Source organism: Amblyomma maculatum, chromosome 1 (genome assembly GCF_055883805.1).
Source record: "Amblyomma maculatum isolate TAMU_Amacu chromosome 1, ASM5588380v1, whole genome shotgun sequence".
Classification (NCBI taxonomy): Eukaryota; Metazoa; Arthropoda; class Arachnida; order Ixodida; family Ixodidae; genus Amblyomma; species Amblyomma maculatum.
This window is the reverse complement of record NC_139344.1, coordinates 293,919,805-293,944,559: the sequence shown is the minus strand read 5'-3', so window position 1 is coordinate 293,944,559 and position 24,755 is coordinate 293,919,805. Positions and strand designations below refer to the sequence as shown.

The following is a 24,755-nucleotide window of genomic DNA, read 5'->3' as shown; positions in this document are numbered from 1 at the left end:
AAGGTATCAAAGGAAGCTTCTGTGCTAAGCTGAGCGTGATAAAGGACAAACGAGGCGGGGACCTCACTGAAGCCTCAGAGATAAAGAAGAGGTGGCAGGAATACATAGAAGAACTGTACAAGAAGGACGCGGATGTGCAAACGCAACATAAGACGGTTGTGATTACTGATCTCCAGCCTGCCATCCTGAAGAGTGAAGTTGAATGGGCCTTAGCCAGCCTTGCTAAGCACAAAGCAAGCGGAATTGATGGCATTCCAGCTGAGTTGCTTCAAAACCTCAACCATGACGACGCTGTTAACGTTCTGTATACATTATGTCAGAAGATTTGGACAACCCCGCAGTGGCCACAGGATTGTAGGAGGTCAGTTTACATCCCCATTCCAAAGAAAGCCAGTGCCAAAGATTGTTCCAACTACGGCACGATCGCGCTTATTTCGCGTGCTAGGAAGGTGATGTTGAAAATCCTCCAAGGAAGGCTGCAGCAGTATGTGAATCGGGAGCTTCGGGACGTGCAAGCTGGGTTTCGCAAGGGCCGAGGAACTAGAGACCAGATTGCCAACCTTCGCTGGATCATGGAAAAAGCAGGAGAGTTCCAGGAACCCATCTACTTCTGCTTTATTCATTATGCGAAAGCGTTTGACTGCGTAGATCACAGCAGATTTTGGCAAGCTCTCCAAAAGATGGGAGTTCCAATTCACCTCATCTGTCTCCTCAGGAACCTGTATGAAGGGCAAGAGGCCACAGTCAGAACTGGGCATGGTCTTACTGATTGGTTTCCGATTGAGAAAGGAGTAAGGCAAGGCTGCATACTGTCGCCCTGCCTATTTAACCTATATGCAGAGTGCATTATGAGGAAGGCCGGTCTGGACGAGTTTTCAGCTGGAGAGAAGATTGCTGGAAAACGTATCAGCAACCTTAGATATGCGGATGATACCACTTTAATGGCAGAAAGTGAATTGGAACTCAAGAGACTTCTGGTGCAATTACAAGAAGAGAGTGAAAGGTTTGGGCTTAAACTGAACATTAAAAAGACAAATATCATGGCGTCTTGCCCTATCAAGTCGTGGAGCATCAAGGGACAAGAAATGGAAGATGTGACAGATTTTCTCTTCTTGGGCTCCAAGATTACCCCAGAAGGAGACTGCAGCCATGAAATTAGGAGACGCCTGCTTCTGGGAAAGAGAGCCATGGCTAGCCTTGACCGCCTAGTAAAAAGCAGAGGCATTACACTGCCAACAAAGATCTGTATAATTCGTGCTATGGTCTTTCCATTTGTGAGGTATGGATGTGAGAGTTGGACTGTGAAGAAGGCTGACCGCCGAAGAATTGACGCGTTTGAATTGTGGTGCCGGCGGAGACTCTTGAGAGTTCTTGGACGGCCAGAAGATCAAATCAGTCGATATTGTCTACCATAAACCCTGACTGCTCATTGGAGGGTCAAATTCTAAAGTTAAAGCTCAGCTACTTTGGTCATCTGATGAGAAGAGAGGAGTCGCTAGAGAAAGATTTGATGTTGGGAAAGGTTGAGGGTCACCGGAGAAGAGGTAGGCAGCGAACGCGATGGTTAGATGGCATCCTCGAGGCGCTGCCGATGAAGTTATGTGATGTTAGGAAGATAGTGAGAGACCGGAAAGCGTGACGTGACATGGTCCATAGGGTCACGAAGAGTCGGACACGACTGAACGACTGAACTGAAGTGATATATATATATATATATATATATATATATATATATATATATATATATATATATATATATATATATATATATATATATATATATATATATATATATATATATATATATATATATATATATATATAGCATAAGTAAATAGACATACTTGGTTGCTAGAGGTTACATACAAGTGAAAAGTTGCTTCATACTGTTTCCAAGTTTATTTGGAGTCGACGTTTCGGCAGGAGCCCTGCCTTTCTCAAGACTGAGGCTACATGATTCTTGTTCGTCTTCTTATAGCGTTGGCAAGAGGTGATACAAACAGAAGGGACACAGAGCACAGCACATGGCAAAGAATTCAGCCTTAAAAATCACCAATGGACTCCGAATACGGGGAGAGATAAACATTTGGACATGTACATTAGTGCCGTCCAGAACGACGTAATCAGAGCTTATAAGGACTACAGACCAGGGAAGCAAAACCTTTCCAAAAAGGAACGTGACGCATTGAAGGCGCTCAGTAGACGGAAAGATGTGGTCATCAAACCGGCAGATAAAGGAGGCGGCATAATGGTCATGGACAAGGACAAGTATATTAAGGAAGGAATTAGACAGCTCTCTAACACAAAATTTTATAAACACCTAAAAGCGGACCCCACTCTAAAGCATCAAAACTTCAAAGCAGGGATTCTAAATGAGCTCGCAAAAAGTGAGGACATCTCCCTGCAATTATGCAAAGCCCTGGCCGCCTCACACCCGTCGCCGGGCCGATTCTACATGCTTCCGAAAATTCATAAAAGGGGTAATCCTGGCCGCCCTATAGTATCTGGTATCGGCATAATCACAGAACCAGTCTCCAGTTACATTGACACATTAATTGGACACATACCTGAAACACACCCATCCCACGTACGTGACACAAACCACTTCCTTCGCGAAATAGCAGGTCTAAATCTTCCTCAGGGGGCCTTCCTTGTAACCTTAGATGTAGTCTCCCTATATACAAATATCCCGCATTCCGACGGAATCAAAGATCTAATTGAGGCCTATAATCAGCTTAGGAAGGAAGGATCCCCACTCCAGGAGTCCTAGAGGTATTGACGAAACTAGTACTAGAATACAACAACTTTGAATTCGACAATGAACACTACTTACAAATTAACGGCACCGCCATTAGTACAAAAATGGCCCCTACTGGTGCTAACATCTTCATGCATAGCATTGAATTTGAATTTTTACTTACTTCCCCTATTAAGCCCACCCTATACAAACGCTACTTGGATGATATTTTCTTAATTTGGGCTGACACAGAACAATCACTCCTACATTTCATTGAAAACTTCAATCTCCTCCATCCTAGCATATCCTTCACGCACACATATTCCCGAAACAAAATTAACTTTCTGGACGTTGAAATTGCGGTTCATGAAGGTTCGCTCACCACAAGCGTATACAGAAAACCCACGGACCGACAACAATACTTACATTTTCAAAGCTGTCATCCTCATCACTCAAAAACAAGCATTCCATATTCTCAGGCTCATCGATTCAAAAGAATTTGTTCCCAAGATCAGGACTTCGCACGAAACGCAAGACGTATGCGGGAAGTCCTGACTAAACAACGGTACCCGCCAGATATTGTTGACGACGCCATAAAAAGGCATATGAACTCAACCGAGAGGAAATACTGGAGGGACGTCCACGAAAGGAAAACATCGACCAACAAACAAACTCACCTACACGAGTAACCACCCCCCCCCCCCCCAACGTGAACAAAATCCTAAAGAAACATTTCAACATTCTAGAACAGAGCGAACGTCTCTCCAATATTTTCATGACTCCTCCCCAGGTTGTCTACCGAAGACCGAAAAACATCCGCAACATCCTAGTCCACTCAAAAATAGGTAATAACCCGCGGTTGGGGTGCCGGCCTTGCGGAAAGAGTAGATGCCAGGTGTGCAGGCACATGCAGACATCAATCTGCGCAACAAGCACAGCGTCAAATTTTAAGTGGAGAATAGATGGTAACTGACTGCGATGCCTCCAACGTTATATATCTCCTAGAATGCGGTGTATGCCGCATGCAGTATATTGGCCAGACAGCTACCCATCTACGAATGCGGTTTAATAATCACCGTGCTCATGTCCGTTCTCTGCCCAACCTTCCTTTTGTTTTTCAAAACATATCAACCAGAAACAGCACTCATTCGACTCAGTCAAACTAACAGTTCTTCAGGGGGGATTCAATAATACACGGGAACGGGAGCAGCGTGAGTCATACTTTATTTATAAGTTTAGGACAATTAATACTGGGATAAATGAAAACATTGGGGCAATGTCGTTTTTACGGGCCCTAAAGTTTAATGCTAAGCACATATATCAATCATTATCCCTTGACAGTTTTCCTCGGTTTTTTTTTTCCTCTCCCCTCTTCGTTTTTTCCGCTTCTTTGATACCCTCCACATCCCACTTCTCGTAAAAACCTTCTTCATGCTTGGCGCTCACATCTTTTAGCGAAAACCTCAAAGTATTTCACCATTCTACTGTCCCACATATTTTTTTTCTTCTATTCTTTCTTTGAGGTTCATCTCTCGTCGCGAGTTGCTCGAACTTTACTCGCCGCTGTCAGGTTCTTCTAACCAGCAATGTCCACCTGGTTGTGGTGCCTTTTTTTTCTCATCCTGTTGGGCCGCGGGTCAGAGCAAGGGTGGGGAGGATAACAGGTACAGCAGAGAAAAGGAAAAATCTTCAAGCCAAGGCCTTGACCATTGATAGTTGACTTCTCCCAAATACCTCCTTCACTCTTGGCGCTCCCATCTTTTAGTGAGAATAAGAAAAATAATTTTCTCGGCTTCTGCAGCAAACACGTTCCCCCACTTGCTTTTTTTTTTCAAGGTTGTTCCGCGGCTGCCTGCATTGTGTATTGTATACAGATGACTCCCGGCGGCCGGTGCCTTGGGTGGATGGCCTTTTGGGCCTAGCCTGCTCTCCGCACCTGTGTGTGTATGTGTGTGTTGTGCGTGTCCAGCTGGTTCACCTGTATGTGCCAATATTCTGTTTGTATCACCTCTTGCCAATGCTATAAGAAGACAAACAAGAATCATGTACCCTCAGTCTTGAGAAAGGCAGGGCTCGACTCCAAATAAACTTGGAAATAGTATGAAGCAATTTTCACTTGTATATATATATATATATATATATATATATATATATATATATATATATATATATATATATATATATATATTGTGAGCCCTCCACGTATCTTCTTTCATTTGTACATACCATCATCATCGTCCCGCGGAGCCGGCTCCGGCACGCGCTTGGATTTTGTCCATCGGAATAAACGCCAGACACGGCATCCCTTGCCTTGCTGTCTCGACCTGGCCTTCTTCCACAAGTGGTGGAGGTGAGACTTGATCCCCTTGCCGTTTTGTGCCCTGCCTCTCGCTGGAGCTACGTTTCGGTCGCTGTCCCTAGTGAAAAGTCCCGTATCGCGACAAACGGGTTTGAACCGGTCCTGTATTATCTCGTATAAATTTCATACCGGTGTGACCATTCCTATATGAAGCTTAAACGGGTTTATATAGGACAGGTCATGTACGGCATAAATCTCAATCCGGACGGTCCAGTTCGGTATAGAGTTAATACAGGGCAGACCATTTCCAGTATGCAACTTATACATGACATCCCAGTTCGGTATGGATATGAAACAGGGCGGACCAGTCCTGTATGAATCTTAAATGGGTATATACGGACAGGTCATGTCCGGTATGCATCTCAATCGGGATGGTCCAGTCCGGTATCGAGTTAATACAGGGCAGATCATGCATGCAGAAACCGGACCATGCAGAAACCGGACCATGCAGACCATGCAGAACACGGAGGAACGCGTCATTTCTGGAACTGATACTGGGCAGAGTATTCCGCTTCTGAACAGAAGCCGGGCCGATCGACAAAGCTCAACCAGAATGACCATGTCGGACACGCCAGCGCACTAAATAAGCATGATACCAAACATATTATACAACTATTCTGCATGTAAAGGGCACGCTTCGTTTCTCAAATACCTCGAAAATGCGAAGCCGTCGAAGTGTGCGCTAGCAAGCATATACGCGCGTCGCGTCGCTTTTGCGCGTACAACAGTCGCTGCAGCTCGTACGATCTTGCGGTGCGTCTTCATATCCGCGACTGAAGATCTGCCGCCTTCAACGCGAAAGTGGAAGCACGAACGTATCGTTTCGCCAGCGATGACAAAAAGCTGTTCGAGAAAAAATAAACAAACATCGCTGACCATCGAAAGATGCGCAGATAGCCGCACACCGGGCGATGCGTTCTCAAATGTTTACATATTGAAACCGCTCAGTCAGATGTGTTTTCATTGACATTGATGCTCCGCTGGTAGCACGTGAAGCTAAAACGCCCAGTATTACAAGTATTAGTGCACCGGATATCTCTGTATGTAGAAAAACTTACAAGCGTTCGTAGACGATGAAAAACACATCAGCACTAGTAAATTATCATATCTTGAGGTTTTCCTTCAATAAAGCGACGTATTATAAAGATACGGCACATTTGTGAACCCTCGTGATAGCCTGAAAAAATATTCAGCGTGTTTAAAGGGCGATCGGTGTATTACGGCCACAAAGTCTACAGCTAAGTAAAATACACAAAGTACGAAAGAGCAAAAGTAGCTACATATACTGAATAATAACCACTGTAACCGTAACCCGCCGTAGAGTAGTGTTTAAGGTGTCTGTTTGAAGTCCACGAGGACCGAGGTTCGATTCTACACTTGGTCTTAACATTGTTTTATTTTTTTAATTTATATATTTTTTAAATGTAGTTTTATTTTATATTGTTGCATGCTTTTTCCACCCTGGCGACGCGTTTCTTTCCGTAAACGAAGGCCATCAACCATACACGCCATTCCGGTATCAGATCTCCGCGCGGTTTCATTCCGGACTTTCCAGGGCAGTACAGGAATTTCCTGGAATAGCCCCCAATCCTGTATCCCAGACCCTGTAAGTAAACCTGTATATGATTTCCTGTACGAATTTTATACAGGATTTTTCAGTAGGGGTTTACCGCCTACCACCATCGTTATGTCTACCGAGAGTACCCACGAATCGGCAGGACCCTCTACCTCGGCTGAACCACCCTCTCCGACTGTGCCCACACGAAAACACGACCCGCCGCTGTTCGCTGGTCGTCGCGATGAAGACGTCGATGACTGGCTGGACACCTATGAACGTTGCAGTAACTACAACCGGTGGGACGATGCTCTAAAATTTCTGAATGTTTCTTTCTACCTCACTGAGGTCGCCAGAACCTGGTTTATTAACCGCGAACCCCACACCACTAACTGGACCACATTCAAGCAGCAGTTCCGCCAATATTTCGCGGACCCAGCAGTTCGGACTGAGGTCGCGAAGAACAAGCTCGCCTCTCGCCTCCAAGGTCCCGATGAGTCGTACGCGTCTTACATAGAGCCCATACTTGCACTTTGCCGGCGTATTAGTCCCATCATGCCGGAACCTGAACGCGTACACTACATCTTGAAAGGAATTAATTCTGTGGCTTATAATACCCTCATTGCCCAGAATCCTTCTACTGTTGACGCCATTATTGCGACCTGCCAACGCATCGACCAGCTGCAGTCCTCCCGATTGCAGCCCGGCATTGCTACTGGCCCGACCTCTGCTGACCTGGATCTACGGGCACTGATTCGAGCCATCATCCGGGAGGAGCTCCAAGCCCTCAAGCCTGTCTGTCGACACGGGTGCGATCATTCTTCCATACCTTCTAATGACGCCGGTCCGCAACATCATTAAAGATGAGCTGGCAACCATCACCCGACCTATGGCGTCCGACCCTCCTGCACCCCGCCCAGCATTGACATACGCGCACGTCGCAGCATCACCCCCTCCTTTTGTTCCGCCGCCCCAACTGACATCGCCCTACAACCACATCAACGCCGTGACGACGGCTCAGCCTACGCCACCCTATTACGCACCTTGGCGCCCCTCTCGCCCAGTGTGCTACTACTGTGGAATAAGAGGACATATATCCCGCTTATGTCGTCGACGCATTCAGAACGAGCGGCGTGGTTACGACGCCTTCGAAAGTGACGTACCCTCATATTATCAGCGACGACCTATTCCCAGCCCACCTCGTTGATCCTCACCACCGCCGGTATCCTCGTCTGAACCAAGTGGTGCCCATGTATCCCGACGCCGGTCCCTTTCCCCATACCGCCGCTCTGTTTCTCCACTTCGACCAGCAACCAATGTTCCTGTCCGTCACTCGAAAAACTAAGCGATGCAGTTTTCGGAGGTGAAACTGCACTCTGCGAACTTAGCAAAAGTCCTCCTCATCGCCCGTACAATATGATTTCCGTTTTAGCTGAAGGATTACCGGCCGAAGCTTTGATTGACACAGGGGCTGCAATTTCTGTTATTCGCGCTAATTTGTGCCACCTTTTGCGCAAAGTAACGACACCATATGATGGACCTGAACTTCGTGGAGCAAATGACGTCCCTCTACATCCTTCAGCAAAGTGTACAATTCGAATTGTTATAGACGGCGTCCGCCACCATGTGCAGTTTGCTGTGCTTTCACCGTGTGCGCATCAGATGATTTTTGAATGGGATTTTTTGTCGACCGCTTCAGCGTTAATTTCTTGTGGCGACCGTGTCATTCATATGACAGACAGTGATTTTTCATCTGGCATTTCTGAAAGACGCCATTCCCTCATTGCCGCAGTTGATACTGTATTGCCTCCACAGTGCGAAAAGCTTGTTACCGTTGTTTCGAAACACATCACTGACGGGGATGTACTCATCGCACCATCTCATCGTCATCTTGCACATGGAATTGCCTTCCCATCAAGCCTTGTACGATTCCGCAGCGGCTCAGCGATAGTAGCTGCCACGAACACATCCCGTGAATCCCTCGTGCTGACTAAAGGAACTTCCCTGCCATGCATAGTGGATGCTCACCTTATGTCCATGATGGTGCTCACCGCCCCGCTACCTCAGCAACGTGATTCATCACACGTCTCTCTTCTCATGCTGTCGAATACAATCAGTCCGGACCTCATGCCGCACCAACGCAAAGAATTGCTGGAATTGCTTCAAGCCGATCAAGCCATTTTTGATGCCACTTCCCCACCACTGGGACGGACTAGTGTTGCACACCACCGCATCATTACTGAAGGTAACTCGATCGTACGCCGACGACCTTATCGGGTTTCTCTCTCGGAACGAAAAGTAATCGAAGAAAATGTGAATGACATGCTCTGTCGCGATATTATGCGTCCATCAACAAGCCCATGGTCCTCCCCAGTAGTATTAGTTAAAAAAAATGACGGATCGGTACGATTTTGTGCTGACTATCGCGCACTCAACAAAATTACCCGTAAAGATGTCTACCCGATGCCGCGAATAGATGACGCCCTTGATTCTCTCCAAGGCGCCGAATATTTCTCGACCTTGGATCTCCGCTCAGGTTATTGGCAAATACTTTTGCATGAGGGCGGCAAAGAAAAAACCGCTTTCGCAACTCCCGATGGACTTTACGAATTTAATGTTAAGCCCTTCGGCCTGTGTAACGCACCAGCGACATTTGAAAGAATGATTGATACGGTGCTTCGTGGCCTAAAATGGAGAACCTGTTTATGTTACTTGGACGACATTGTTATCTTTTCGGCAACTTTTAACGACCATCTCACGCGCCTGAATGAAGTCCTGACGTGTCTTTCTTCAGCGGGCCTTCAGCTCAACACCAAGAAGTGCCACTTCGCACAGAAGGAAATTAAAATATTGGGACATCTGGTTAGCCATGACGGCATTCGTCCAGACCCTGATAAAATCAAAGCGGTCTTGAACTTTCCTCGCTCGCAACGGACTGCAGATTTGCGCAGATTCCTCGGCCTGGCGTCATATTTTCGGCGTTTCATAGGACATTTCGCAACTATTGTGGCGCCACTTCATGAACTACTTAAAGCGCGCAGCTCTTTCGTGTGGACTGAACAGTGCAACACTGCTTTTACCGACCTAAAGCACGCCCTCAATCAGATCCCGTTCTTGGCCACTTCAGCGACAGCGCTCCTACTATCCTGCACACTGATGCCAGTGGTCACGGTCTTGGCGCTGTCCTTCTTCAGCGCGATGCAACTTCGCGTGAGAAAGTAATTGCCTTCGCCAGTCGCACCTTGACTTTAGCTGAGAAAAACTACACCATTACCAAGCAGGAATGTCTTGCCGTCGTCTGGGCTGTTCAAAAGATTCGCCCCTACCTCTATAGTCGGCACTTCACAGTTGTGACCAATCACCATGCTCTTTGCTGGTTGTCTTCACTGAAAAATTTGACAGGCCGACTGGGCCGCTGGATTCTACGCCTGCAAGAATACAATTTCGACGTCGTTTATAAACCGGGTCGCCAACACCAAGACGCCGACGCTCTTTCTCGCTGCCCACTTACGGAATCAACCTGCTGTTTTTCTTTGCAACGCATTTCTACCTCTGACCACAGCCGACCATCCCTTCACATCACAACAGTTTCTTTTGACGATTCTGAGCACAAACACGCACTCCGCTCGCAGCAATTAGCTGATGCCTACTGCCGGCCCATCATCGACCGCCTTATCGGCGCTTCGAACCCGCCCAATGCTAGGCTTCGCCGACAGCTTCGCAATTTCAAGCTCGAAGATGGCATACTACGCCGCTACGTGTATTGCCCTGATGGAACTCGTTGGCTCCCAGTCGTGCCGCGTGCGCTTCGCCCACGTATACTGGCGGCTTTCCACGATGACGCTACTGCCGGTCACCTTGGTTTTGACAAAACATATAACCGCGTGAAAAGACGATTATTTTGGCCTGGCCTATCTTCTACCGTAGCTAAATACGTTGCTTCCTGCCATCTGTGCCAACGTCGCAAGCGGCCGACTTCTTCGCCCGCTGGCCTCCTACAGCCTCTTCCATGTCCCGCCACGCCATTCGACGTAGTCGGCATCGACTTATATGGTCCCCTACCTCTCTCCGATGGGGGTAACCATTGGATTATAACAGCTGTCGACCACCTTACACGCTATGCTGAGACGGCCCCTGTACCGACTGGTTCCGCTGAAGAAGTAGCTAATTTCTTTTTGCGGTCAATTGTATTGCGTCATGGCGCTCCTCGGGTGCTTCCAAGTGACCGCGGAACGGCCTTCTTATCGACAGTCCTATCCGAAGTTCTTCGTGCGTCATCCACCCTCCATAAGACAACCTCAAGCTACCATCCCCAGACTAACGGACTGATTGAGCGATTTCACCACACCCTATCGGATATGATATCCATGTGCATCACACCGGATCATCGAAATTGGGATACTGTTCTACCATTCGTCACATTCGCGTATAATACTGCAGTACAGCGCACTACCGGTTACTTCCCAATTTTTCCTCGTTTTCGGCCGTCCTCCCACTACAATCCTCGACACTTCCTTTATCTCTACGCCCGATTACTCCTCATCATTACCAGCTCAGGTCTTATCCCGTGTGGCCCGATCCCGTCATCTTGCGCGCCTCAAAACAAAAGCGTGCCAGCAAGACCGCAAGAGTCGCTACGATTCGAAGCATCGCGTGGTCTCTTTTCGTCTTGGTGACGAAGTACTGCTCTATACACCACTGCGCACCCCTGGCCTTAGTGATAAAATTCAGCGTTGGTCCCTACAAGGTCATCAACCAAACGTCCCCAGTAAACTACCAAGTCACACCTGTTGATCCCCCAGCCGACCGACGCCACCGTGGAATTGAATTGTTCATGTATCTCGCTTGAAGCCGTTTGCGCGCCGCGGTACATCGGTTGATTAGGAGCAGCCAGCTGGCCGCTTCCGACCCCCCGGGCAGATTGTGTGAGCCCTCCACGGATCTTCTTTCCTTTGTACATACCATGATCTTCTTCTTCCTCTTGTACATACCATCATCATCGTCCCGCGGCGCCGGCTCCGGCACGCGCTTGGGTATTGTCCATCGGAATAAACGCCAGACACGGCATCCCTTGCCTTGCCGTCTCGAGCTGGCCTTCTTCTAATATATATATATATATATATATATATATATATATATATATATATATATATATATATATATATATATATATATATATATATTTGGCTTATGAGTTGCAGTGTTGGTGTAAATTATAGTTAATCGTTGATGCTGAACCTTCTTACAGCTGCTGCATTGCAGCTGCAGACAGTTTTAGCATCATATTCATAAAAAGACCCAAGATCTTGTACTACAATATTATTGTGAAAAGAAATCTAAGAGATGTCGAGCAAACATGCTGCACTTTGTCTTGTTTAAAATTGTCAGTATAGGACAGTATGGAAGAACCCATTGTATTTGTGTTCAATACTGGCATGTATAACGAAGCTGCCTCAGTATTAAATTATCTTGAGCACTCACATTTACATTATGTTGTTTCTTCACTTCATTATGGGTTTCTTTCTCGGCTATGTCATATGTGAACTTGCTGTCATGTGCGGATGTGTAGAAAGAATTTTTCCGTGAAGTTCTATTTGCATTACCTATCCCGTAATTTTATCATTGGTTGGAAAATGCCGCAAATGTCGGCCGTGCACCTGCCAAACAGCATCAAAGGGAAAAGTGCCCCGCTCCCCCCCCCCCCATCACTTATAAAAGGGCGTGCAAACCCTTCTCGTTCTTCTCGTTCCTGCCACCATGTAGTTGCCTCTCTCCTTAGTGCGACACACATCACGGTACATGGTGTCAGAAGCGGGATCCTGCGACAGCTATGGAACTTCTAAAGGCCCCGCCACCTTTTCAACTGACCGGTAACCTCTCTGAAAATTGGAAGTGCTTCAAGCAGAAATTCAACCTTTTCCTGCAAGCGACCGCAACTAAGGAGCAACCTCGCAGCGATTCTGCAAAAGCCGCTATTAGATTTGCGGCTCGCATGTCTCAGCCAAACGCTGATGCCAGTTGTTACATGCGGCTCGCGGCCCCATCGGCAGCGTTGGCCTGGCGGCTCCGTGACTCGGCGGACGGCGTCAACGGTCCCAGCAAAGACGAGGCGTCTTCTAACAGAACAAACGTTTAATACAACATCATGAAGGAACGGGCAGAGAAGCTGACGCGGAGAGAATACCGAAACGCTCACACAGCTGGTGTCTGGCGTCGTCACTGCGACGTCTTCCCAGTAGACTCTCGCAGCGGAGTCGGCCGCTGCTTTTTATAGGCTTGTCATTTCAGAGGGATAGGGAGAGCCTGCAAGTCCGAACACGACGAGATGACTGAATCGTCGGTTGCGCGAACGAATACCCTCCATCTCCTGCAGACAGGCGAGGGCAACGCACTCTCCCTCGAGCGCTGGGCTTGGCCAGCGTTTGCACACACGCGCACATACACTCGGCACGTGGCACGAACACGACGAGACACGCCCGCGGGAGGAAGCGTTGGGCGTCGACCGGACGGCGCCGAAATGGTCGAAACGCTCGCTGCGCTGCTTTGCCTGTTGCTACGCGGTGGCCGCATCAGCTGTCACTTGTCGGTGGCGAAATCGCTCTCCCTTACAATATCGTCAACGTTGCGAACAACCAAACTTATATTCCGGTCTTGAACTTTAGCTTCATTGTGCAAGTGCTTTCTGAGGGCATTTCTCTCGCTAATTTGACCCCCTTGTCTGACTTTAATGTATCTCCTCTTTTACTTGACCCTAATGCATAAGAATCGCCACGACCTGCACAGTCCTCACTTCTAGAGGTCAGCATATCAGGAATAGTTGCTCCTGACTTGCGTCATGAGCATGCTAAGGCACGTACTAGCTTTTTTACTTCGTACAGTTATATTTTCAACTTTGGTGACCTCCCCTTGGGTTAAACATCCCATAGTTACTCATTGCACTGATACCGGAGACGCCAGTCCAATTCACAAGAAACCTTACCGAGTCGCCATTTCTGAACGCCGCATCATACAAGATGAAGTAGACAGGATGTTGGCAATAGACATTATAGAGCCTTCGAGCAACCCCTGGGCTTCACCAGTCGTGCTGGTTAAAAAGAAGGGCAATACCTGGAGGTTCTGCGTTGATTACCGACTCCTTATTAAGGTTACAAAGAAGGACGTTTACCCACTGCCCAGGATAGTTGATGCCCTCCACTGCTTGCACGGTGCCAGCTATTTCTCTTCGATTGATCTTCGTTCCGGTTATCGGCAGATTGTGTCTTCAGGAATACACTTTTTTTGTCGTCCACAAGTCCTGCCGGGGGCACATTGATGCCAATTGCCTGTCCCGCAGCCCAGTAGATCCGCCGCCTGAAAGCGAGTGTGGCGATGACACCTGTGTGTTGTCCATCTCTGGCCTTTTAAACATTTGCCATGAGCAGCGCTTGGATCCCAAGCTTTGCACCATGATCAACCGCCTTAGCACTGACTACCCTGACGCTTCCGCTGCTTTGTGCTCCACGACGGCATCTTATATCGGCAAAATATGCGACCAGTTGGCGCCGAGCTTCTGCTCGTAGTGCCCAAACACCAGCGTGCGATCGTTCTTCAGCAGCTGCACGACGCGCCCACTGCGGGCCATCTCGGTGTATCTCGTACATACGACAGCATCCGCCGGCGCTTCTTTTGGCGAGGGCTGTACCGCTTAGTTTGTCGTTACGTGGCTTCTTGTGACCGATGTCAGCGACGGAAAAAGTCCTCGGTTGTGCCCGCTGAATCCCTGCAGCCGATCGACATCCCAATAGACCCGTTTTCCCGAGTTGGCCTTCATCTCATCGGGCCTTTCCCTAGGTCTGGTTCAGGGAATAGATGGATTGCGGGTGCCACAGACTATACTACGTGATACGCTGCCACACGAGTAATACCCACCAGCTGTGCAACTGACGTGGATTGTGATGTCGAGTTCCTGAAGACGCAGGCTCCATCGGACAAGGCGGCCGGAGGGGTCTTTCAAATTTGCCAGCCACCAGAGCGCGTGGTGATCGCTTACCTCCTTGAATGGTTGGCGGTATAAGTACAGGCGGAATTTTGAAGTGGCCCAGATGATCGCGAGGCACTCCTCGGTCGTTGAGTAATTGGCTTCGACTTTTGAGAGGGACCTGCTAGGGTAGGCGATTACTTTCTCTTGTCCGGCATTCTTCTGAATGAGAATGGCGCCTAGCTCCAGACTGCTCGCGTCGGTATGTATCTCGGTCTTGGCGCTGTCATTAAAGTGGCGTAGCGCAGGAGGAGACTGTAGGTGGCGCCTAAGTTCCTCAAAAGCTTCCGCTTGCAGTGCTTTCCATTGAAATGGCACGTCTTCCTTTATAAGCTGCGTCAAAGGTTCGGCGAGGCGCGAAACATTCTTGACAAACTGTCGGTAATATGCGCACAGTCCGAGGAATCGGCGCAGAGTTTTCTTGTTACCGGGCTGGGGAAACTGTGCGATCGCAATGGTTTTTTGTGGGTCGGGGCGAACTTCCTCGTTGCTGACGATATGACCCATAAACAATATCTCTCCGTAGGCGAAGTGACACTTCTCAGCTTTCAGCATTAAACCTGAGAACTTGATTGCGTCAAGTACTGTTCGAAGCCTTCTCAGATGATCTTCAAAGTTCGAAAAGAAGAGACGACAACGTCGTCTAAGTACACTAGACAAATTTGTCACTTCAAGCCGGCCAACACGGTATCCATTACATGCTGGAACGTGGCTGGTGCAGAGCAGAGGCCGAATGGCATTACCTTGAACTCAAAGAGGCCGTCTGGCGTGATAAACGCGGTCTTCTCATGGTCTCTCTCGTCGACCTCAATTTGCCAGTACCCGCTCTTTAGGTCCATCGACGAGAAGTACTTAGCGTTACAGAGCCGGTACAGTGTGTCGTCGATGCGGGGAAGCGGGTAGACATACTTCTTCGTTATGCTATTCAAGCGGCGGTAATCAACGCAGAAGCGAAGTGTGCCGTCTTTCTTATTCACCAAAACGACTGGTGCCGCCCAGGGGCTGTTCGATGGTTGGATCACGTCATCACGCATCATTTCCTCAATTTGATGGCGTATGGCCTGGCGTTCTAGCGGCGATACGGTAGGAGCTTTGACATAGCGTCGAGCGTGTTCGTCCGTGATGATGCGATGCTTTGCCAACGGAGTTTGCCGCACCTTCAACGTTGAAGAAAAGCACTCGCTGTAGCTTTCAAGAAGTGTACGAATTTGGTCTTGTTTGTTGGTCTCGGGGGAGCGCTGGGTTGATGTAGAAATTGGGTTGCTTGGCTTGGTTGGGCGCATCGTCTTCATGTTGACTGGGGGGGGGGGGGTGAAGACTTCTCTGGTGTCCGCTTACTCTTCAAGGAAAGCAATCATCATGCCCTTGTTCAGATGCCAGTATTCTTCAGTGAAGTTCGGGACGAGTACTTGAGCTTGCCTATGACGGAAACAAGTGACGCCTCTTGCGACTCCAAGTCCTCTACCCAGCAACAGCTGAGTGTTTCCTTCGACAACCCCTTCCGCGAGTTCGACGTCTTTTGTAACCACATGGACGATGACGTTGGATCGGGGCGGTACGGTCCATTCTCCGTCGAGGAGGTTGAGAGCGACGTGATGCGTCGAAGTTCTCGCAGTCGGTATGGCTTTCTCCGTTGAGAGCTTGATGAGCTTGGATCGACGGTCGATGATCGCCCGATGCTCGTTCAGAAAATCCATGCCCAGAATCACGTCGCGGGAACACTGCTGTAGGACGGCGAAGCTGGTAGGGTAGGTACGTCCATTAACCGTAACCCTTACTGTGCATCGCCTCGACGGTGTAATAAGGTTACCACCCATGGTGATGGTTAGCAGGCCATCCCAAGTAGTCGTCACTTTCTTGAGCTGGGCGGCGAAAGCTCCACTGATGACAGAGTAGTCGGCTCCGGTGTCCACTTGGGCGCTAACCGTGCGTCCGTCGACAGCAATGGCGAGGTCACTTGTTCATGTCCACGTATTGCATGTTGGTTTCGGTGTTCGATCTCTACTCCATCTTTTGCTGAAGTCGCGGCCAGAGCCCACTGTTGTCACTTCGCTGGGCGTTGGTGTTAGTTTAATGTGTGGTAGCGTGGTCGTCGATATCCTCGTCGTGCGTAGCGGCAGGGCATTGTTTGATACATCGTCACTCGTTGTCGGCGATGGAGGATCTTTATTAGTTCTCCGTTTAGCAACCTCACCTCCAAAGGTCGCTGCCTTTAATTTCCCCTACGGGGGCTAGGGGACCGTCCTTGCACGTAACCGCGGCCCTGCGACGTAAATCGGGCATTGTACGGCGATGGGGAGCGTGACAGATGCCTTGACAACGCGTGCTCTCGGCTGCGCAGGAAGTCATTGATTTCCTGTGGTCGCTCGCCAGAATGGAGTCGTGGGGCGTCGACAGCGAAACCACGGAGGCCGATCCGCCTGTACAGGCAGTGACGGAGGATGTGTCCTGCCTCATCACAATGGAAGCTGAGCGGTCGGTTGTTAGACGTCCTCCAGGCGGCGTCGCATTCGTGGGGTTTGGAGATCGTTTGTAGACTTGGCGGGCGGGGGCCAAGGGGCAGCTTTCGGGGGCAGGATGGTAGCGACGAGGGCTTGGGAGGTCTCGTCGGCTTGCGAGGTCGCTTCGGGGTGCAGGACGACGTAAGGCTGAAGCATAGTTCATCGCTGCCGATTCATGCACTGGAGCCGTCGGAGCCGTCACTTGAGGGACGCCCAGTGCCTGCTGGACTTCTTGATGGATGATGTCCGCGAGCGTCGCCACCTGCGGTTGCTGCGACGATGGCAGCAATCGGTGGAGCTCCTCTCGCACGATCTCCCGGATAAGGTCCCGAAGGGGGTCGGCCCTGCGAAAGAGGCGCTTCATCTTCTCAACGTACGCCAGGACAGGCTGTTGGCTGATCCCCCAGGTTGACAGGAACCGGACTGGTTCTTGGCTTGAAGGAGTAAACCGAGACTCGAATGGCAGCACCTCCCCCAGATGCCACGTAGTGGTGACAAGGCCGTACACAACAAAAGAAGACACAGGCGTTATGGTACTGAAATTACCTTTTTATTGCGCTGGTTTGCGCCCGCAAAAGAGCTAAGCAACTCGGCGGCGGCGATAGCAACAAACGTGCCCGTCGATCGCCGAACTAAGAATGCCTGTCACACACATCAACGCTCAATTTAAAGGCGACTGACAACCATCTAGATAACCTCAAAAACTGTCACTAGTACAAGCTGGAACATTGTAGAAAGATTCGCGAGTGGCCAGAATCTTCGACACAGATCTCGGTGCATCTTGCGTGACAAAAGAACTGATAATGGTGCGTCTCGCGACATCAAGCATTAACAAACAAAGATTGATACGCGTGCCAGAATCAGAGTGATAAGGCCGCATGCCGGCGGCTGCTAAAAACAACAAATACAGTTTTGAAGGTTTCGCGGCAATATATTCCCACTTCTCATCAGCAATGACACTGGAAAGAAACGTTTCGCGACCAGTACGCCCAGTGCGAGTCCGCGCGGTTCGGGTCTGCAATTTGGGCGATTACCCAGCGAGCATTCACAAGCGGTTGTATGCGACCATCCAGTCTAGCTCTGGCAATAGTGACTCCAAATCGACGACTGCTTACATAACAAAACGCGTGCACACTTTGAGCAGGAAATGTCGATGTGACCGTGTTTTGCGAGGGAAGCCGGCAGCTTTTGGCGCCGCTTGTAGGCACCTGGCGACGGCAGACGTAGCATCCTGTCCGCTTCTTGCAGCGCTGTCGTAGTTTGTGAAGAAATAAAGACGCAACTGGTGTGAAAAAGGTCCGAGAGCACTGCACAATCTGCAGTGAAGAAATGCGAAAGCCTGAGCGTAGCTGCTGTACATTGCGCCCCCCTCGTCGAACACAAGCAGCATTCCGCATCAAAGTTCGCCGGCGTTCTTTAATTAGTTTCCAGGAAAGGCGCAGTATCTGCCACTCGCGGAAGCACGTTACTATCACGGTAGACAAGGAAATGATGATCCCAGGTGCCCGGCTTTCTTTGGCCCCCACATAGAACATCGCCGGATTGTGTAAGCTTTACAGCCGTGTGGCACTGTTCACTCCGTGGAGCGGGAAAAGTGGCCCAGAGATGAAGCATATGGAGACAGCAAACCAGAAAGTGCCTGTCACGCTGAAAGATGGTCTTTCATCTTCCAGCATTCCTCACGCCCTGAATGTGTTTGGGATTTAGGCTTTGGTCTTCCTTCCAGGCAGGCCTCCACTCTGTCTTTGGTCCAGCAGAGTTGGACACGCCCGGCGGCTGTGCCGTAACCCTTTATGCACCCAGTGTCGTCGTTCTGGTCACACAGTGGATGCCTGTGTCATGACATATGCCGATAGGTTACGTCAGGGCTTCTAGTTCAAAGAAGATGATGTAGTGTCATAGCACATCATAGACATTCCGAATGCTGTGAACGCTTCTGGAGAGCTCAACACCGCAGTTCCACATGATGCAATGGCCATTAATAATTGGATGAATGGATGGAATATAGGATTGTACCCTTTGAAATAGGGTGGTAGCAGTATCATGCTCGTTTTTTTTCCTCTATATCTTAATTATTGCTTTAGGTCAGTAACTATACCATCATTCTATTTATTGAATTTTTGCTTCTACATTACTAGCATTATGTTACTTTTCTGCTTCCAGGCCACCAATCGTTTTCTGCTAGCTTCCACCGCAGGTTCATTCATCCGGCCGCTGGTATCTCTAAACCCCAGGGCCTCAGGAAGAGTGACTGCGCCTGCATCGAATTCCGGATGGATACCATTACATTTAAATATAATATGGTTAATTGTTTCTGTGGATTTACCACGAACTGCACATGTGTCATCTTCATGGTTAAATTTCTTTTTGTAGCTACGTGCTCTAAGGCACCCTGATCTAGCTTCAAAAAGTAGGGCACTGCTCTTGAGTTATCAAAGAATGCTTCCACCCCGCCTGGGTGGCGCAGTGGTTACGGCGCTCGACTACTGCGCCCAAGGACGCGGGATCGAATTCCGGCCTCGGCGGCCGCTTTTCGGTGGAGGCGAAAAGCAAGGCGTCCGTGTGCTGTGCGATGTCAGTGCACGTTAAAGAACCCCAGGTGGTAGAAATTTCCGGAGTCCTCCACTACGGCGTCTCTCATAGTCTGAGTCGCTTTGGGACGTTAAACCCCACAAACCAACCAACCAAAGAATGCTTCCTTCCTGATCTGCCTTCTCCACTTTCGGTATAGCTCCACACACTGATTCGTTTCCATACAATTTATTCAACTTTTAGCATCTGGGTTTTTCACCTGTTGCTTAACGCACTTTATTTCTTCGTCCTTGTGAACAGCATACTTACTGGCTAGTTTCCTTTGTTTTCCCCTCCATTCTTAGTCAACGCTTTTTAGATATAGGCATTTAAATACTTTAGCTGCCCAACTGTTACTGTCAAATATCATCAGGCGTTCCTCATATAATATTTTACTCCGAGCTTCCCGTACTTCGAAAGATGCCCTGCCCATATCTCCCTGTACCGCCTCATTTATGGTTTCGCCGTGGGCACCCAGTGCTAATCATCAAACGGCTCTCTGATTTATTTTTAATGTTGACTGCATCTCTGCTTTTAGGTACAAACCCGCATTTCCGAAAGCAAGCCCGGGCACCATAATTCCTTTCCACATACTCCTCAAAACCTCATACCTGTTGTATCCCCACAATGCCCTATGCTTCATTATCCCGGCATTTCTTCGCCCTTTGGCCTCAAGTGATTGCTCATGCTTTCCAATGTATGCCAATCCTTCGTTTACCCATGCCTCCAGATATTTATATTCCGCTACTCTGGGTAATTTATGGCCGTGTATTTTAAAAACCTGATCAGTTGAGCCGCTGAAAATCATCAGACCCGATTTAACTGCACTAAAAGTAAAGCCTAGAGGGTCCCCTTCGTCTCCGCAATACTTAACTAGAGTTTGCAAGTCTTCCCGGCTATCTGCTAACCGCACTATATCGTCTGCATACATTAAACCGGGGAGGCGCTGCTCTACCACCTTTCCGCCTAAGTTATATGACAGGTTAAAACCTAGGTTACTTTCTTGTATCCTCCGTTCCGTATTTATCATATAAAGCATGAAGTGCAGCGGTGAGAGAGGGCAACCTTGTGTTAGAACTTTGCATACCTTGACAGCTGCCGTACCTCTTATCCCTTCCCATAAATTTTCTACTTTGTTATCCTGGTATATATTCTGTAGAAAATCTGTTATCTAATGGCCGATACCTTCTTCTTTGAAAGCCAAGGGATGCGGAGAGCGAAGTAGGCCCTAGCTTCGAATCGCTTTCTTGTCCAACGTGCTTTGAACTTGTAAATTGAAACTTCATCTGCTCTTTTGCGGCTCTTAATCCTCTTCGGTCGAATAGGGCGCTTGCAGCCCGTTTTGTTTTAAACAGAAGTTTAAACGTAATATTCCATCAGGGAATGCGCTCTGTCAGTTCTCGAGCGTCTGGTCGTCAAAGCTGTGTTAGCCGCTATACGCCATGTTCCCCAAACAGCTTCTCACTCATCATTGGTCGACCTCCACACGCAGTGTTATTTCTCAGATTATTTAAAATTTGCTTTCAAGTTCGTTCAGAGCCTAACGAACACTCATAATATCTACATACTACACACACTCATCAAGCACTGGTAAATACCATATGGATGTCCCAACGTGAAATCGACTGATAGGGCATTAAGCAGAATAAAAGGATGGATTTCAAAGCGTATTAAAATGAGCGTAACTTTTGCTGGTGGACAATATTTAAATTTGCGCTCATGTCACTCCTATACACCGAATAGAGCAAAATGAGAGCATTCTTATACAGACCTCATCGCATTCGTGATTGACCTTGACTATTCCCTCAAGCGTCTCTTTTATAGACCAGAAAAAGAAAGTTGACTGCTCAATAGGTTAAGCTGCAAATAACTAAAATACTCACTTGTTCTAATTTAAAGAAACTCTATGACTTCGGTTTCCGGCAATATTGTGCGTTCTCTAGAATGAAAGCGCTTGGATAATCGTACCGGATGGTTCGTCATATAAGACTTGATAGAGCACGGCTTCGATGCCGCATGCTGACGCGTCGCAAGACAGCTGTAGTGGCAATCCGTAGTGGGTAAGCATGGGTGGCATGGGCACCAGCTTATGGAAACGATGCTTCGAGTCGATCGCGCCTTCTAGTTTTCATTTAAATTAATCAGTCACTGTTACAGTCGCAGCCGCGCTGTTGTTTCCACGGATAATAAACAGCACTCTGCACCTGGCGACTCTCCAGGCATAAAGAGCAGCCTTCATTCATACAAAAGACGCACTTGGCGCATCGCCGCCGATGGCTATGACGGAAGCCCGAAACAAGGCATAGGCAAAGAAAATATGCAAATAAGATATCATGACCACCTAAGTGCAGCAGACATGGGGATGATATGCCATTCTGGTGTCAGCGGTCAAGGGTTGTCTGATTCGAGGAATTATAATTTCGCTTGTGTGGAGTGAAATAGAATAATCATAAGTTACCTGTCATGTAACTAGATTAAGTCTGGGAGGAAGGATAAGCACACAAAAAGGGCAAGTAAAATTCGTTCATGCCATGTCTTGAGAAGTTCATTTGCAAATAATGTTCTAAAACTGACCATTGGCGCCAGTCTTTCGCGCACTTCGAGAGCACGTGTGGCGTAACTGGGACTCTCCAGTGATGAGCCCGTCTGGAATGCAGAGAGCGGAAAAATATTTTTTCCATTACTTCGATTTCCTGAAATACCTTCATTTGTCTTCATTTGCTCCCTCCAATAATTCGTTAGCTTAATATAATTTTTGGGTGCTTGAAATTCTCTCCCGAATCCATGTGGCTGTGACCACATGTCTGTTGACCAATCAGGATATTTTCTGGCCGCCGTTTTTTCGGTAGAACGAGCTGTCGCGTAAAGGGATTGATCGTACATCCCTATTACATCCACTACCGAGAACATCACGAGCATTACCGTGGCAATGCTACGAGTAGTCAAAACATTTTGAGCCAGCCACTCACTCCTAACTAACAGCGATTTGGAAACAGTGATAGCGAAAATGATGTGCAGGAATAACTAAGCTGGGGCCTACAGAGGCAACACACCAATGCAGCATGCTGAGCCAGGTAAAAAGCCCACGTTGAAGTGGGACCAGGTTTTATTCAGCGGGGAACGAGAGCCGGTCGTCACCACCGCACACATGAGAGCTGCCCCTGTGAGTCACAAGCAGCCGAGTGACGCATTTGCTGCTTTGGTCACCAGGCAGACCATAGCGGGCCGAAGAGGAAGGCTGGGAGGAGAGTCTTAAAAGAAAAAAAGATGGTGTGAGGGCATCAGAAAATATCACAGCGTGCCGGATTGATTACACCCTTCATCATTGATAGCATTCTTATGCCCTGAGGCAATAAACATCGCAAAAAAAAAGCTCCACCCTCCTATTATGCATGTAACCAAGGTTCTAAAAAGAAACATGGTGCTGCCGTGAAATCAACAGGATGCTGTGGCGAGTCGGCTCTCCTAGTGGGCAGTTTTTTTTTTTTTTCTTTCCTCAACGTTCATTAATATTAAGGAAAAGTTACCTAACATTTCATTTATTAGCTTGAGGAAGAAATTGCAAAAGTTGTGCCTTGAAAAACGTTTCCGTCAAGCTGCAGTTTAGGTGGCGCAAGTAAGAGGCAAGCAGATGGAACTGCGGGCATTGTTCGAGCGACGAGTCAGAACAAGTGCACATTTGGGCAGAGATAAATTTTGCTAATTGGTCTTCTGGGAGCGCTAAGCTGCTATCACGGGGTTGTTTTTGTATTAAGCGGGAGTTGCAACGTAGTTAGCTGTTATTCAAGACGATCTACAAATGTTGCATTAACACTTTCTTTCTCAAGCCAATAAACAAAAAGATATTTTTTATGTTAATAGTAATTAATTTTAGAGAATGAACAAATTACTGCAGACTAGGATAGCCCAACAGCACTCAGATGACTTCCCGGGGCTAGGATTTGGTTACCCTTAGTTGGGACACCCTATATATATGAGTCGAAGCAGACTGGAATGCTCTCCTACTTCCGCAGGTTAAGTAGGCAGATATAAAGCGTTCTACAATCCTGAAGATGCCAAAATCCCGTGAGAGAAGCCACGCGTATTGCATTACAGTGAAACGTAACACGATTTAACGAAGCCTGATTGATTCCACCTAAGACGCCCATAGGTGCAATGCTTTGACTAACTCGAAGGAACGAAACTAATTTCGTGATATCCTTTTTTTGCCGAAAAATGTATTGATTGCGAGGCAACATCATGGAGCACATTCGTCCCGCACGAGATAATTTCGAGTTGCATACAAGATATACGACTTCTTTGCGGGGAGGTAAATTAGTACTCCGCTCGGAACTCTTCTTGAGGGTTTTTTTTTATACTCGCTAGTGGTGTTGGTTGCTATTGATTCTCCGGAAGCTTTCTGGATGCCGCTATCTCATCGAATCGTATTTATCAACTTAAGTGACCGAAAAATTCCGAACTCAGTTTAACGAACTTCCCGGTTAAAAAAAAATATTTCGTGGCTCCCCTCGGCGTGGTTAAATCGAGTCATAAGTGACTCCTAAGGTCAGTGTGTCATTGTTTTGTAACATAGGTTGTTAACCTAATGCGGCAGGACTATGAGTACAGACCTCAGCGACTACAGCATGTTTTGCTGCGTTCGAGCAAAAGGCCACCAAAAATGATTAAAAAATGTCCGTCCCTTCCGAGGTGTCCGCCTTCTTTGCGCCACGCAACCTTACAATATATGCGCGTGTTGGCAGGATGGGACATCCCAAGAAGCCGTGGCGGGCAGAAACATTCATACAGCTTAAAAATTATGCAACAAAGGTGTGGCCGCTAATGCGCACATCTGGCCCCAAAAATCAATGCCGTAACATTTCACTCACTAACCGCCGTTCTTCTGGGTAGAAATTGATCACCTCTCTGTGACGTCGTGAAAGCAAAACTTGGTTGTTTATCATCAGCACTACGTCTGGTGCTTAAAATCGGCAATGGTGTCTCATCATCGGCAAGAAGGCCAACCACCAGCGAAA

The 24,755-nt window shown here is 48.1% G+C and overlaps 1 protein-coding gene across 1 annotated transcript in view; it reads right to left on the bottom strand.

Moving 5' to 3' along the window:
- Nucleotides 1-22,806: 22,806 nt before the first annotated feature.
- Nucleotides 22,807-24,755, bottom strand: part of LOC146206819 (protein Skeletor, isoforms B/C-like) — a 64,376-nt gene continuing 62,427 nt past the window's right edge. Inside the window, exon 10 of the mRNA XM_084591582.1 lies at nt 22,807-22,991. The gene's annotated coding sequence lies outside the window, so the exon portion shown is untranslated. The remainder of the gene's footprint in view (nt 22,992-24,755) is intronic.